The sequence below is a fragment of the Salmo salar genome, chromosome ssa06, assembly GCF_905237065.1.
Source record: "Salmo salar chromosome ssa06, Ssal_v3.1, whole genome shotgun sequence".
NCBI classification, from domain to species: Eukaryota; Metazoa; Chordata; class Actinopteri; order Salmoniformes; family Salmonidae; genus Salmo; species Salmo salar.
Window position 1 is genome coordinate 75,881,304 of NC_059447.1, and position 16,793 is coordinate 75,898,096.

A 16,793-nucleotide genomic window follows, 5' to 3' on the forward strand; every position below is an offset into this window, starting at 1 on the left:
TGTGTAGCCAACCAGGTAGAAAAATGGCAGAAAAAAAGATGGACATCAGAGTATTTTTCAGTACACCAAAACGCAAAGTAAGAACCCTAGTAGCCTAATATCTCAAAGACTAGTTGATAAAATGTTCATAAGAAAGAAATGAAATTCTAATGGAAATGTTTCACAATGATGTCATTAGGCAGAGCAGGCAACAGATGGCACACAGACAGCAGAGTTGGGGACAGATATGCAGGGACAGACTGGCAGAGACAGGGAGTCTCAGGTAAGTTTGTTGAGTCTTTGTTTGGCAACATTATGAAAGGTTCTCAATTTTTTTGACTTGTAAAATAGGAACATAATTGGAAAATGCCATGGATACCCCCACTCTCAACTTAAACTGGTGACTGAACTAAGATTTGTTAAAGGCAATGGTATTGCTGTTGTGATTAGTTGTGTAGTTTTGGGTACCGGTAGTTAGGAGTACGGCAAACACCTTATTTCTTTGGTTCCTCAATATACATTTACCATATTAAACGTAGGCTATGTGTTACGGCACTACTTTTGGTGTCCCCCTCAGGAATTGCTCTTGAGAAAATGTAATGTAATTGTCCCCTCCAAAGTTGATATCAGATTTTCGCCCCTGTTGCCAAGTCAACAATTCTGGCCTTCACCACATCTAACGGTTGGATTCTTTCATAAAAATGTATTTTGAGACTTAACACTATAGGGAATGCTTGGGTTACATATCAAACCCAATACTAACTGGGAGGGAAGAATATATGCAAAGCATACAGCACTACATCTTTCCCACGCAAATGTAAAGTAGAAAATCCAACAGGATTCCACCCGGGCCTTTTTTTGATCTATTATTTTACATTCTTTAATGATGTCCCCGATCCTTGCGCTGCTCTGCCTTGTGAGCATATGCATGTGCGCGCGTGCCCATGGTATCAATTTCCATTCGATGCGTTTTCCTATTACAGGCTGCTTCCCAAAGGAAATCCTATTCCCCACCCAGTCTATTCCCTACGCCATCTATTCCCCACGCCGTCTATTCCCCACCCAATCTATTCCCCACACAGTCTATTCCCCACACAGTCTATTCCCTACACAGTCTATTCCCCACGCCGTCTATTCCCCACGCAGTCTATTCCCCACACAGTCTATTCCCCACGCCGTCTATTCCCCACACAGTCTATTCCCCACGCAGTCTATTCTCCACGCCTTCTATTCCCCACGCAGTCTATTCCCCACGCCGTCTATTCCCCACACAGTCTATTCCCTACACAGTGCACCACTTTTGACCAATGTCCTTTGAGATTTGCACGTGTTTTTTTTTTTTTTTTTTTTTTTACTGTATGTTTGTTTATCCTATGTGTAACTCTGTGTTGTTGTTTGGGTCGCACTGCTTTGCTTTATCTTGGCCAGGTCGCAGTTGTAAATGAGAACTTGTTCTCAACTTGCCTACCTGGTTAAATAAAAGTGAAATTAAAAAAATTTAAAAGTAAAAAAAAAAATGCACATGTAGCCTAGTCACTTACCCCAGCTTTAAACCAAGGGCCAACTAATAGCCGATCACAAATGACATACATGTATGAAGCACTTCACTTATGCGTGGCCAATTGACTGCGGTTGAGGAGTATCTATGTGAGGATCATTGCGGCTCTTGACACTGACACATAAATGTCGTTTTGGTTCTTTACGGTGGGCACAGCTCGCTTCTCTCAGATGGTATTTTCATGCAGAAGTATGTTGCCAAGGTAACAGAGACGTGAGAGGCTGAGCGAATGAGCAAGCGCTGAAAAACCCTCTGAATTCCAGAACTGCAGCAGCAGTCACAGCGCGAGCAGAGCACCAAAACACGCTACTCTGCATCAGAGGCACCGGGCTGATAGTTTCACTGACTAATACGATTATTAGGCCTACCATTGTGTAGTGTTTATGCTTTGGAACATTGAAATGTCACATTTTGGCGTAGGTGCGTTACAATTTCCCTTTTTCCTCATAAGGATCAAATAGTATCTTTCTCCCCCCTCTTTCTTTTTTTAATGTAAAAGCAAAATGTTCCAATGCAATGCACATCACAAACGTGTCCAGTCTCAAACTTTTATTTGATTAATGCATAATTTTCTAATCCTTATCAGGTCTTGTGCTCCATTCCACCCATCACCAACGGTGCCATGTGTGCTCCTCTTCAAAAGAGCACGGCAGTCTTAAAAGCACTGCATAGCAATAGTAACGTGTATATAAGCTGGTTTTACACAGTAAAGATGGTCCCTAAGCCTTGTTTCTGACATGCTAGCTGACATTCTCTCCACATGAATTCCCACATGGGGCACTGTCCCATCAACCAGTGACAACTGATCAACCAAATTATTGTATTACTATTCAACTCATCAGTTCATTTGTCTCCATATTCAATTTTTAAAAGCTAAGTGTGATTATGATATCCTGTCCAATGTGACATAGACAATTGTTTTATATATCAATTTACTAACCAGAGTTGTGTAGGAAGCATCATTGAACAGCTGCAGAAATGTGACATATACTGAACAAAAATATAAACCAACATGCAACAATTTCAAAGATTTTACTGAGTTACAGTTCATATAAGGAAATCATTCAAGTTAAATAAATGCATTAGGCCCTAATCTGTGGATTTCACATGACGGGGAATACAGATATGCATCTGTTGGGGCATGGATCAAAAATTTGTGGCATGGATCAGAAAACCAGTCAGTATCTGGTGTGACCACCATTTGCCTCATACAGTGCGACACATCTCCTTTGCGACAGTGGGCCTCAGGATCTCGTCATGGTATCGCTATCCATTCAAATTGCCATCAATAAAATGCAATTGTCTTTGTTGTCCGTAGCTTATGCCTGTCCATACCATAACCCCACCATCACCAACGTTGACATCAGCAAACTGCTCGCCCACACCACGCTATAGACGTGGTCTGCAGTTGTGAGGCCGGTTGGACGTACCGCCAAATTCTTTAAAACAACATTGGAGGCGGCTTATGGTAGAGAAATTAACATTCAATTTTCTGGCAACAGCTCTGGTGGAAATTCCTGTAGTCAACATGCCATTTGCATGCTCCCTCAATACATCTATGGCATTATGCTGTGACTAAACTGCACATTTTAGAATGGCCTTTTATTCTTCCCAGCACAAGGTGCATCTGTGTAATGATCATGCTGTTTAATTGGCATCTTGATATGCCACACCTGTCAGGTGGATGGATTATCTGGGCAAAGGAGAAATGCTCACTAGCAGGGATGTAAACAAATTTGTGCACCACATTTTAGAGAAATACGTTTTTTGTACGTATTGAACATTTCTGGGATCTTTTATTTCAGTTTATGAAACATGGGATTAACACTTTACATGTTGCGTTTATATTTTCGTTCAGTGTAAATTGGTTTACTGTATTTGTGATCGTGGGATAAACCAATATTTTGATGACATATAAATTACCCTTTTCCATGTACTACATATATTCAGCAGTTTGCAAAAGACATCCCTATATTTCTCACTGTGGTTCAACATTACCCACAGGCACAGATCAAGGATCCGCATACCTTCCCTCAAACCTAACCTTAACCGTTGTTGAAGGTAAAATGCAACAGATCAGCTTCTAGGGTCAACTTCATCCTGCTCTGCATCTCTGACGTCCTTGCTATCCGGGGTTCTTGGGACATCCATACCCTGTTGAAATGTAAAATGGTTAAGGTAATTGTTAGGGGTTGGTAAGGGTTATGGTTATGCTAATGTTCGGGTAAGGTTAGGGTTAGGATCCTGGATAGCACTAACCATCTCTGACTGCAGGGGCCTCTGACTGAGTTGTGTTTGAACAAAGAGAAGTGGTCCCTGACTCCCCAAGCTGTCTCCTCTATCCTCCAATATCCTCAATTACCGGAAGCCTTCAGTGATAACAAGATTAGTATAAGCTTGGTCTTAACAAGTCTCTGTGAATGAATGGGCTTCTTAGAGAGGATTAGCTTTCCCTTCGCCAGGAGCTGATGGTTATAGAGCTGACTGACTGACTGACTGGCAGCCTGCTAGCTTGAACACTGCACTCTTAGAAAAAAAAGGTTATTTGGTGTTATATGTAGAACCTTTTGGTTCTTTGGATGAGATTAAAGAACCCTTTACTAACGGTGTCGGCAAGCCATTTTCTGACCAGGTGAAATCATGCAGCATCATCATTATTAATATGGATTAAAACTAATTAAAAGGGAATGTTAGCTGTTATTTAAAAGTTAGCTTTTGTTTTCTAAAATCCCCATTAAACTCTGGGGTAGGGATAGAACCCATAAGGTTCCTTGCCATCATTGGGTATATAAACAGCAAAAAAAGAAACGTCCCTTTCTCAGGACCCTCTCTTTCAGAGATAATTCGTAAAAATCCAAATAACTTCACAGATCTTCATTGTAATGGGTTTAAACACTGTTTCCCATGCTTGTTCAATGAACCATAAACAATTCATGAACATGCACCTGTGGAACGGTCGTTAAGACACTAACAGCTTACAGACAGTAGGCAATTAAGGTCACAGTTATGAAAACTTAGCACACTAAAGAGGCCTTTCTACTGACTCTGAAAAACACAAAAAGAAAGATGCTCAGGGTCCCTGCTTATCTGCGTGAACGTGCAATAGGGATGCTGCAAGGAGGCATGAGGACTGCAGATGTGTCCAGGGCAATATATTGCAATGTCCGTACTATGAGACGCCTAAGACAGCGCTACGGGGAGACAGGATGGACAGCTGATCGTCCTCGCAGTGGCAGACCACCTGTAACAACACCTGCACAGGATCGGTACATCCGAACATCCCACCTGCGGGACAGGTACAGGATGGCAACAACAACTGCCGAGTTACACCAGGAACGCACAACTCCTCCATCAGTGCTCAGACTGTCTGCAATAGGCTGAGAGAGGCTGGACTGCGGGCTTGTAGGCCTGTTGTAAGGCAGGTCCTCAGCAGACATCACCGGCAAACAACGTCGCCTATGGGCACAAACACAAAGCCACCGTCGCTGCCAGACAGGACTGGCAAAAAGTGCTCTTCACTGACGAGTCACGGTTTTGTCTCACCAGGGGTGATGGTCGGATTCGCATTTATCGTCGAAGGAATGAGCGTTACACCGAGGCCTGTACTCTGGAGCGGGATCAATTTGGAGGTGGATGGTCCGTCATGGTCTGGGGCGGTGTGTCACAGCATCATTGGACTGAGCTTGTTGTCATTGCAGGAAATCTCAACGCTGTGCGTTAGAGGCAAGACATCCTCCTCCCTCATGTTGGTACCCTTCCTGCAGGCTCATCCTGACATGACCCTCCAGCATGACAATGCCACCATTCATACTGCTCGTTCTGTGTGTGATTTCCTGCAAAACAGGAATGTCAGTGTTCTGCCATGGCCAGCGAAGAGCCCGGATCTCAATCCCATTGAGCACATCTGGGACCTGTTGGATCGGAGGGTGGGGGCTAGTGCCATTCCCCCCATAAATGTCCGGGAACTTGCAGATGCCTTGGTGGAAGAGTGCCGTAACATCTCACAGCAAGAACTGGCAAATCTGGTGCAGTCCATGAGGAGGAGATGCACTGCAGTACTTAATGCAGCTGGTGGCCACACCAGATACGGACTGTTACTTTTGATTTTGACCCCCCTTTGTTCAGGGACACATTATTCCATTTATGTTAGTCACATGTCTGTGGAACTTGTTCAGTTTATGTCTTAGTTGTTGAATATTGTTATGTTCATACAAATATTTACACATGTTAAGTTTGCTGAAAATAAACGCAGTTCACAATGAGAGGATGTTTATTTTTTTGCTGAGTTTATATATACAGTGCCTTATAAAACTATTCAGCACCCTAGGCATTTTCCTATTTTGTTGCATTACAACCTGTCATTTAAATGGATTTGTATTTGTATTTCATGTAATGGACATACAGAAAATAGTCCTAATTGGTGAAGTGAAATGAAAAAAAAAAACTTGTTTCAAAGAATTCAAAAAAATACAAATTGGAAAAGTGGTGTGTGCATATGTACTCATCCCCTTTTCTATGAAGCCCATAAATAAGATCTGGTGCAACAAATTACTTTCAGAAGTCACATAATTAGTTAGATTGCACACAGATGGACTTTATTTAAGTGTCACATGATCTGTCACATGATCTCAGTATATATATACACCTGTTTTGAAAGGCCCCAGAGTCTGCAACACCACTAAGCAAGGGGCACCACCAAACAAGCGGCATCATGAAGACCAAGAAGCTCTCCAAACAGGTCATGGACAAAGTTGTAGAAAAGTACAGATCAGGGTTGGGTTATAAAAAAAATATCAGAAACTTTGAACATCCCACGGAGCACTATTAAATCCATTATAAAAAAAATGGAAAGAATGTGGCACCACAACAAACCTGCCAAGAAAGGGCCGCACACCAAAACTCACAGACCAGGCAAGGAGGGCATTAATCAGAGAGGCAACAAAGAGACCAAAGATAACCTTGTAGGAGCTGCAAAGCTCCACAGCGGAGATTGGAGTATCTGTCCATAGGACCACTTTAAGCCGCACACTCCACAGAGCTGGGCTTTACAGAAGAGTGGCCAGAAAAAAGCCATTGCTAAAAAGAAAAAAATAGGCAAACACATTTGGTGTTTGCCAAAAGGCATGTGGGAGACTCCCCAAACATAAGAAAGAAGGTACTCTGGTCAGATAAGACAAAAATTGAGATTTTTGGCCATTAAGAAAAACGCTGTGTCTGGCGCAAACCAAACATCTCTCATCACCCCGAGAACACCAGTGAAGCACGGTGGTGGCAGCATCATGCTGTGGGGATGTTTTTCATTGGCAGGGACTGGGAAACTGGTCAGAATTGAAGGACTGATGGATGGCTCTAAATACAGGGAAATTCTTGAGGGAAACCTGTTTCAGTCTTCCAGAGATTTGAGACTGGGACGGAGGTTCACCTTTTAGCAGGACAATGACCCTAAGCATACTGCTAAAGCAACACTCGAGTGGTTTAAGGGGAAACATTTAAATCTCTTGGAATGGCCTAGTCAAAGCTCAGACCTCAATCCAATTGAGAATCTGTGGTATGACTTAAAGATTGCTGTACACCAGCGGAACCTATCCAACTTGAAGGAGCTGGAGCAGTTTTGCCTTCAAGAATGGGCAAAATTCCCAGTGGCTAGATGTGCCAAGCTTATAGACACATATCCCAAAAGACTTGCAGCTGTAATTTCTGTAAAAGGTGTCTCTACAAAGTATTGACTTTGGGGGTTGAATAGTTATGCACGCTCAAGTGTTCAGGTTTTTTTGTCTTATTTATTGTTTGTTTCGCAATAAAAAGTATTTTGCGTCTTCAAAGTGGTAGGCATGTTGTGCAAATTAAATGATTCAACCCCCCCCAAAAAAATCTAATTTAATTCCAGGTTGTAAGGCAACAAAATAGGAAAAATGCCAAGGGGGTGAATACATTCGGAAGCCACTGTATATATATATATATATATATATATATATATATATATATACACAGTGCCTTCGGAAAGTATTCATACCCCTTGACGTTTTCCACATTTGATATGTTACAGCCTTATTATGAAATGGATAAAATAAAAATCCTCAGCAATCTACACACAATACCCCATAATGACAAAGAGAAAACAGGTTTACAGAAATGTATAAAAAATAAAAACAGATGCCTCATTTACATAAGTATTCAGACTCTATGCTATGAGACTCGAAATTGAGTCAGGTGCATCCTGTTTCCATTGATCATCCTTGAGGTTTCTCCAACTTGGTTGGAGTGCGCCTGTGGTAAATTCAATTGATTGGACATGATTTGGAAAGGCACACACCTGTCTATATAATGTCCCATAGTTGACAGGGCATGTCAGAACAAAAACCAAGTGTTGAGGCACAGATCAATGCTGTCTCAGAGCTCTACGGACAATTCCTTCGACCTCAGGGCTTGGTTTTTGCTCTGACATGCACTGTCAACTGTGGGAGCATATATAGACAGGTGTGTGTGCCTTTCCAAATCATGTCCAATCAATTGAATTTACCACAGGTGGACTCCAATCTAATTTTAGAAACATCTCAAGGATGATTAATGGAAACAGGATGCACCTGAGCTCAATTTCGAGTCTCATAGCAAAGTGTCTGAATACTTATGTAAATAAGCTATTTCTGTTTTTTATTTGCAAGCATTTCTAAAAACCAGTTTTCGCTTTGTCATTATGGGGTATTGTGTGTAGATTGCTGAGGATTTTTATTTAATTTCATAAGGCTGTAACGTAACAAATGTGGGAAAAGTCAAGTGCTATGAATATTTTCCGAAGGCACTATATATATATATATATATATACCCAGTGAAGGCAAAGAACCTTATGGGTTTTATCCCTACCCCAGAGTTTAATGGTTATTTTAGAAAACAAAAGCTAACTTTGAGATGACAGCTAACATTCCCTTTTAATTAGTTTTGATCCATATTAATAATGACGATGCTGCGTGATTTCACCTGGTCAGAAAATGGCTTGCCAACACCGTTAGCTCGTTATGGCAGGAGGAAGATCAAATTCATTTTGCAACGTTGTTGAGGTCTGAGTGGCAAACAGCAAGTTTCATACAAACCTGTGCTGTTGCAAACTAAGTGCTAGCTAGAAGCAAGAGGAAATAATGTGAATAAAAGCTAATAGAACTCCACTGGGAGTTTGACATGCTAAGCGCCACCATTGTGGCATGCTAAGCGCCACTAGCTTTTTTTAAACAGAAATTTGCATCCTGTAGCACAAATTCCAAAAGGTTTTGGGACACTAAAGTCCATGGAGAATAAGAGCACCTCCTCCCAGCTGCCCACTGCACTGAGGCTAGGAAACACTGTCACCACCGATAAATCCACGATAATCGAGAATTTCAATAAGCATTTTTCCACGGCTGGCCATGCTTTCCACCTGGCTACCCCTACCCCGGCCAACAGCTCTGCACACCCGCAGCAACTTGCCCAAGCCCCCCCTCCCCTCCCACCGCTTCTCCTTCACCCAAATCCAGATAGCTGATGTTCTGAAAGAGCTACAAAATGTGGACCCCTACAAATCAGCTGGGCTAGACAATCTGGACCATCTCTTTCTAAAATTATCAGCCGTAATTGTTGCAACCCCTATTACTAGCCTGTTCAACCTCTCTTTTGTATCGTCTGAGATCCCTAAAGATTGGAAAGCTGCCGCGGTCATCCCCCTCTTCAAAGGGGGAGACGCTCTAGACCCAAACTGTTATAGACCTATATCCATCCTGCCCTGCCTTTCTAAAGTCTTCGAAAGCCAAGTTAACAAACAGATCACAGACCATTTCGAATCCCACCGTACCTTCTTAGTTATGCAATCTGGTTTCCGAGCTGGTCATGGGTGCACCTCAGCCACGCTCAAGGACCTAAACGATATCATAACCGCCATCGATAAAGACAGTACTGTGCAGCCGTCTTCATCAATCTGGCCAAGGTTTTCGACTCTGTCAATCACCACATTATTATCGGCAGACTCAACAGCCTTGGTTTCTCAAATCACTGCCTCGCCTGGTTCACCAACTACTTCTCAGATAGAGTTCAGTGTGTCAAATCGGAGTGCCTGTTGTCCGGACCTGTGGCAGTCTCTATTGGGGTGCCACAGGGTTCAATTCTCGGGCCGACTCTCTTCTCTGTATACATCAATGATGTTGCTCTTGCTGCTGGTGATTCTCTGATCCACCTCTACGCAGACGACACCATTCTGTATACTTCTGGCCTTTCTTTGGACACTGCGTTAACAAACCTCCACACAAGCTTCAATGCCATACAACACATTTCCGTGGCCTCCAACTGCTCTTAAATGCTAGTTAAACTAAATGCATGCTCTTCAACCATTTGCTGCCCGCACCTGCCCGCCCACCTAGCATCATTACTCTGGATGGTTCTGACTTAGAATATGTGGACAGCTACAAATATCTAGGTGTCTGGTTAGACTGTAAACTCTCCTTCCAGACTCACATTAAGCATCTCCAATCCAAAATTAAATCTAGAATTGGCTTCCTATTTTGCCACAAAGCCTCCTTCACTCATGCTGCTAAACATACCCTCGTAAAACTGACTATGCTACCAATCCTCGACTTCAGCGATGTCATTTACAAAATAGCCTCCAACACTCTACTCAGCAAGTTAGATGTAGTCTATCACAGTGCCATCCATTTTGTCACCAAAGCCCCATATACTACCCACCACTGCAACCTGTACGCTCTCGTTGGCTGGCCCTCGCTTCATATTAATCGCCAAACCCACCTGCTCCAGATCATCTATAAGTCTAGGTAAAGCTCTGCCTTATTTCAGCTCACTGGTCACCATAGCACGCGCTCCAGCAGGTATATTTCACTGGTCATCCCCAAAGCCAAGTCCTCCTTTGGTCGCCTTTCCTTCCAGTTCTCTGCTGCCAATGAATGGAATGAATTGCAAAAATCACTGAAACTTGTTCTCAATTGGCCTACCTGGTTAAATAAAGGTGAAATAAAAAAATGTAAAAACTTAAGATTCTTATGCTCCATAGCAACTCATTAAAATGGTCAGGTTTTTGTTTTTCCTTCTGGGACATAGATTGTATCTCTTCTAACAGCGCTGTATTGGCCACAAGTGGAGCAAACCCAATGGTACAACATGGATTGCAGCAGCTAGGAGGCCTAGGAGCCTGTATCTCTAGAACAATCACTGGTTTTCTCAGTTTGAATGTTGAAAGACAATTTGTCAAAGATACCACTCTTTCGGGAGAGAGTGTTGCTCGCATGATTTGAGTGTCCAGGGTCAAACCCAGAAAGTGCATGCACTGTGGGGACCAGAGTACTCTGTTCCAACTTCATTGTTAGTCCCAACTCAGAGAGGTGATATGAGAGCATGGATGTGTGCCAAAGAATGGCTTGGTGACCCTGCTGCGCTTATGCACTTTTTGAAAATGTGAGGGATGAGCGAAAGGCTGAAGGGTAGAATGCAAATCTAAAAAACACCTTTTTTGGCACCAGAAAAGAGATTGAGTAGAACCCACAGTTTGTTGTACTGGTTCTACCTCTTCGATTGCATGCTTTTCCAGGAGCAAGGAGATTTCTGAGCAGAGTGTTTGCTTTTGAGCAGGGTTGCGAGCTGCTGTTTTCAAGGCACCCCTGAAGCGTTGGGGGTCGCTTACAAAATTGTAGTGCGTAGCCTTGTGTTCGAGTGCCTAACACCCATTTTTTGACTGTTGACCTTTTCCAGCTGGAAAGGTAGTGCTCGAGGAAACGGTGTTGCGCTAGAGAGCCGGTCCCATGAGGGCCGAGGCGCTGCGTGCTGTGCTGCAGAGGGCCTGCATATGGTGTGCCTCGGCCTCTTGGGCGATGCTGCTCTCCATCTCTTCAGTACGGCTGAGAGTGTCTGTTCCTCCACTCTTGAGCATGTGCAGCGTGAGTATGAGCCTGGTTTCTTGCCATCCCAGTTGGGGCCCTGGGATGGGAGTAATGGTTTGCTGGCTGATGCATTCTAGGCTTCTCTGTCCTCCTTAGACACTTGGAGGATGTGCGTCGCTGTTGAGCCAAATGTCTGGCCAGGTGATATCGGTACACCTAGAAGTGGAACCTTCTCTTTGTCAGGGAGCTTGGACTGCACTAACCATAGGTGGCCATGCATCGCACAGTGTTTCCAAGGATTTCCCAACTATCTGAGCATTGCCCTGAAGGCTTTGGATGAGCAGGTCTGTAACTGTAGACCGTTCTTTCATGGTCTCAGCATTGTAGTTTGCAGAGAGGCGTTGCTGCAGCTCCTTCTGACAGAAAGCCAGTATCGCTGCTGAATTGCCAAGCCTAACGGCTGAAGCAGTGCTGTCATGTGTCCTGCGTAGGAAGCGATCAGATGCATCGTTCATTCGGCAGCCCTTGGTCTGAACTGTGACGGAGAAAAGCAGGCAGAACAAGTGAAGTGTATGATTTGTCCATACAAGGGAAATGGCCAAAACCATTATCATCTGTACCAGGAACTGTAGCTAAGCGAGTGCATATGCTTGGCATGACTGGGGTTCTGACCTTTGGCATGCTCTATGTGCATTGGAGCTCAGGCACAAAGTATTTGATCAAACTTGGATGTGGACGCCATTGCAGTTGTTGCATGTTCCACATTGAGGTTTCTGCTTGCCCTATCAAATATTTCAGACAAGGTTATTTTCTGGTTGACCATCACTGCCAGGGTGGCTGGCTGGGACTAGACGATGCTACAGCTGTGGTACATATCATGATCAGAGAGCTCATAGTCTGTGTCATAAGAGTGGGAGGATTTTGTGGACAATACGTCAGTGTCATCCGATTCAACAACCATGCTCCGTTCAGAGGTAAGCGTTGGGCTTGGTACTGGCGGGGGAAGCTTGGCCAGGTTGTGCTAGTGGGCAGACTCAATGGTTGCCATATGACTGTCCAGTGACTTATCTCCTTGCGCATCTCAGTGCGTCGAGATTTGTGCCCAGGCGAGGATGAGCGATGGAGTTTATTGGGAAGTGGATCACAAGGGGAATGTTGACCCTTCATTAGAGTTGGAGCATTTAGAATGTTCATTGATCTATTTGTGTGGCGGACTCATCTGATGAGAAAATGGAGGCTCCGCCCCCAAACTGCACAAATTGAGATTTCAATGTTCTTGGTTTGAATTTCTGCCAGTGAGTGCAAGCGCTGCTACCCTGTGAAGCTGCATAAGCATTTTCAGCTCCCAAGCAAATAATACAAATCGTGTTCTCATCTGAGGCTGGGAGTTGTTTTTCCACACTGTTGACATGGGTGGAATGACATCCTGTGTACAGCCCTGCATCAGTGTGCAAATAATGAATTTTCACATAAGAGAAGTGTGTTCCAAGAAAAAGGTAACAAAAAAGCTTTTCGTTTCGGTGTATGCTTTGATTGCTTCAGTTTCGGCTTTGGAGAAATGTTGACTTACTGTTGGCTCCGACCTGTCGTGCTTCGGGGTCAAGACTCCCATATAAATATGTATCAAGATCCGGGATCAAAACTCCTGCCTATATGAAGCTACCTGACTGGCACGATCAAGCATGGACAATCAGTCTCGGCGTTGGTGGACTCTGTCATGCGAGGACCGGTGGTCTACTGCACCACTGAGCTCCGGGATCATAGCAAAACTCCAAGCGAGGGAGTGGTAATGCTGGATCAAAGGGCTGGGACTGGCACAACACCATGGGTCAACAAGCGCCAACAACAGGTACAACTAACTATGGTGGCTACATGGGCTTATTTAGCTAGCTACGAGCTAACTTCTGAGGTAATGGGATAGACCCGAAGCTAGCTAGCTAACACACAAGGATGGAAATGCCCAACAAAAAGCTCTAAAAGGTAGTTAGTGTGGGCAGGCACAACAACTAGCGAGGGGGAGTAGATTACATAAAAATCAACTACTCACGGCATTTCCTCGAGTTGTTGAAGAATCGTAATTCCGTGGGAAAGTAACGTTAATCCCGAAAGGGAATTAATAGCTATCTCGTAATGTAACACACAAACATGAAGGTGAAGAGAAGACTGTATGCTAACGATTAGAATAAATCTTATTTTTGTATTATGGGATACGCCAAATACAGTGGGGGGGAAAAGTATTTGATCCCCTGCTGATTTTGTACGATTGCCCACTGATAAAGAAAGGATCAGTCTATAATTTTAATGGTAGGTTTATTTGAACAGTGAGAGACAGAATAACAACAACAAAAATCCAGAAAAACGCATGTCAAAAATGTTATAAATTGATTAGCATTTTAATGAGGGAAATAAGTATTTGACCCCCCTCTCAATCAGAAAGATTTCTGGCTCCCAGGTGTCTTTTATACAGGTAACGAGCTGAGATTAGGAGCACACTCTTAAAGGGAGTGCCCCTAATCTAAGCTTGTTACCTGTATAAAAGACACCTGTCCACAGAAGCAATCAATCAATCAGATTCCAAACTCTCCACCATGGCCAAGACCAAAGAGCTCTCCAAGGATGTCAGGGACAAGATTGTAGACCTACACAAGGCTGGAATGGGCTACAAGACCATCGCCAAGCAGCTTGGTGAGAAGGTGACAACAGTTGGTGCGATTATTCGCAAATGGAAGAAACACAAAAGAACTGTCAATCTCCCTCGGCCTGGGGTTCCATGCAAGATCTCACCTCATGGAGTTGCAATGATCATGAGAACGGTGAGGAATCAGCCCAGAACAACATGGGAGGATCTTGTCAATGATCTCAAGGCAGCTGGGACCATCGTCACCAAGAAAACATTTGGTAACACACTACGCCGTGAAGGACTGAAATCCTGCAGCGCCCGCAAGGTCCCCCTGCTCAAGAAAGCACATATACATGCCCGTCTGAAGTTTGCCAATGAACATCTGAATGATTCAGAGGACAACTGGTGAAAGTGTTGTGGTTAGATGAGACCCAAATGGAGCTCTTTGGCATCAACTCAACTCGCCGTGTTTGGAGGAGGAGGAATGCTGCCTATGACCCCAAGAACACCATCTCCACCGTCAAACATGGAGGTGGAAACATTATGCTTTGGGGGTGTTTTTCTGCTAAGGGGACAGGACAACTTCACCGCATCAAAGGGACGATGGACGGGGCCATGTACTGTCAAATCTTGGTTGAGAACCTCCTTCCCTCAGCCAGGGCATTGAAAATGGGTCGTGGATGGGTATTCCAGCATGACAATGACCCAAAACACACGGCCAAGGCAACAAAGGAGTGGCTCAAGAAGAAGCACATTAAGGTCCTGGAGTGGCCTAGCCAGTCTCCAGAACTCCAGAACATAGAAAATCTGTGGAGGGAGCTGAAGGTTCGAGTTGCCAAACGTCAGCCTCGAAACCTTAATGACTTGGAGAAGATCTGCAAAGAGGAGTGGGACAAAATCCCTCCTGAGATGTGTGCAAACCTGGTGGCCAACTACAAGAAACGTCTGACCTCTGTGATTGCCAACAAGGGTTTTGCCACCAAGTACTAAGTCATGTTTTGCAGAGGGGTCAAATACTTATTTCCCTCCTTAAAATGCAAATCATTTTATAACATTTTTGACATGCGTTTTTCTGGATTTTTTTTGTTTTTATTCTATCTCTCACTGTTCATATAAACCTACCATTAAAATTATAGACTGATCATTTCTTTGTCAGTGGGCAAACATACAAAATCAGCAGGGGATCAAATACTTTTTTCCCCCCACTGTACAGCTACAGACCCAGCCTGACATTGGCAATGAACTAATTGTTACTTTTATTTCAGCGTGGAGTCTATTGGGGGGACTATGTTTCATGAAGCCATTAGAAGACTGTTGCTCACTGAGAGGAGGTATGAATAAATTATGTATTGTAAGACTTGGTGATTCAATAGCCTATTTAAGCATTACATGACTTTTAACACACTATTTTACTCAGACTGTCAGTAATCCAGAACTATCAGAGGCAGATGATCTCTCTTTCGGCTGCTGCTGACAACAACTGCATTTAACTTGTTCTTCATCATAATAATTATACACCTAGTATAGCAAATATTAAGAGCACCTTCCTAATATTGAGTTGGACCACCCCGCTCCCCTTTTGCCCTCAGAACCACCTCAATTCATCAGGGCATGGACTCTATGAGGTGTAGAAAGCGTTCCACATAGATGTTGGCCCATGTTGACTCTATTGCTTCCTGCAGTTGTGTCAAGTTGGCTGGATGTCCTTTGGGTGGTGGACCATTCTTAAATGGGAAACTGTTGAGTGTGAAAAGCCCAGCAGTGTTGCAGTTCTTGACACAAACCACTGCGCCTGACGCCTACTACCATACCCCATTCAAAGGCACTTGAATCATTTTTCTTTCCCATTCACCCTCTGAATGGCATACATACACAATCCATGTCTCAAGGCTTAAAATCCTTATTTTACCTGTCTCCTCCCCTTCATCTACACTCATTTAAGTGGATTTAACAGGTTACATCAATAAGGGATCATAGCTTAGAAAGAGCAGGTGTCCTTAATGTTTTGTATACTCAGTGTATGTCTGCATAGCATTTTGCCTTCATTTGGCAGATTAACTGATGCTTATTTCTGAAGATGAACTGTTTTTTCTCCTTTTTCTCCTCTGGAACCAGTCAGGCAACAACCCATACTGTACTGGTGGTAGGTAGCCCAGAGGCTAAGGATTTGGACCTGTGGCAGGAGATGGACCTGTGTCCGGTTTGAATTCCGGGCCGGGCACTGGAAAAACGGGCAGAATTGATCTGACAACTGGAGGGCTGCTGGGTTCACATCCTCAAAACATTCCCCTACTGTTGGGCCCTTGACCAAAGCCCTTAACCCCATAACATGCTCTCCATCCAGGTGTGCTGCACTGCAGCTTGAACCTGTGCTCAACTGTATGTGTGAGGTCTGCTGTTTGGGGGGTTGAGCACAGAGCAGAAGACACATTTTTGTTGTTTGCTGTAACTAACAGAGAAAGTTGTATTGTAAAGAAGTCAGCCAGAGTTGACATGGTCCACCGTTCAAGCAAATAGATGCCTCCCTGGCCACCAGTGCATATTTCCAAACTATGTTTGCATATAATAACAATACATTCTAAAAACTATGCTGGTAATTATTATTTACTTGTTTATTACAAAATATTCTTAGCTAAAAATATTACTATTTAATAGTAGTAGCCATAATTCATAAATGGCACCATGCAGGGTTCTATGTGGAACCATTTTGGTTCAGTGAAAAATAACCTCTAGGGTTTTTTATAACTTTTAGGGATTCCGTATATGAAGCAAGCGATAGAACCCTTTT

At 43.6% G+C, this 16,793-nt stretch overlaps 1 long non-coding RNA gene across 1 annotated transcript; it reads left to right on the forward strand.

Annotated features, from left to right (window-relative positions):
• Window positions 1-12,816: 12,816 nt before the first annotated feature.
• LOC106608099 (uncharacterized) lies at window positions 12,817-16,579 on the forward strand. The gene is made up of 3 exons (XR_001329380.2): window positions 12,817-13,234; window positions 15,271-15,336; window positions 16,121-16,579. It is a non-coding gene; the product is annotated as an uncharacterized lncRNA (long non-coding RNA).
• The last annotated feature ends 214 nt before the right edge of the window (window positions 16,580-16,793 follow it).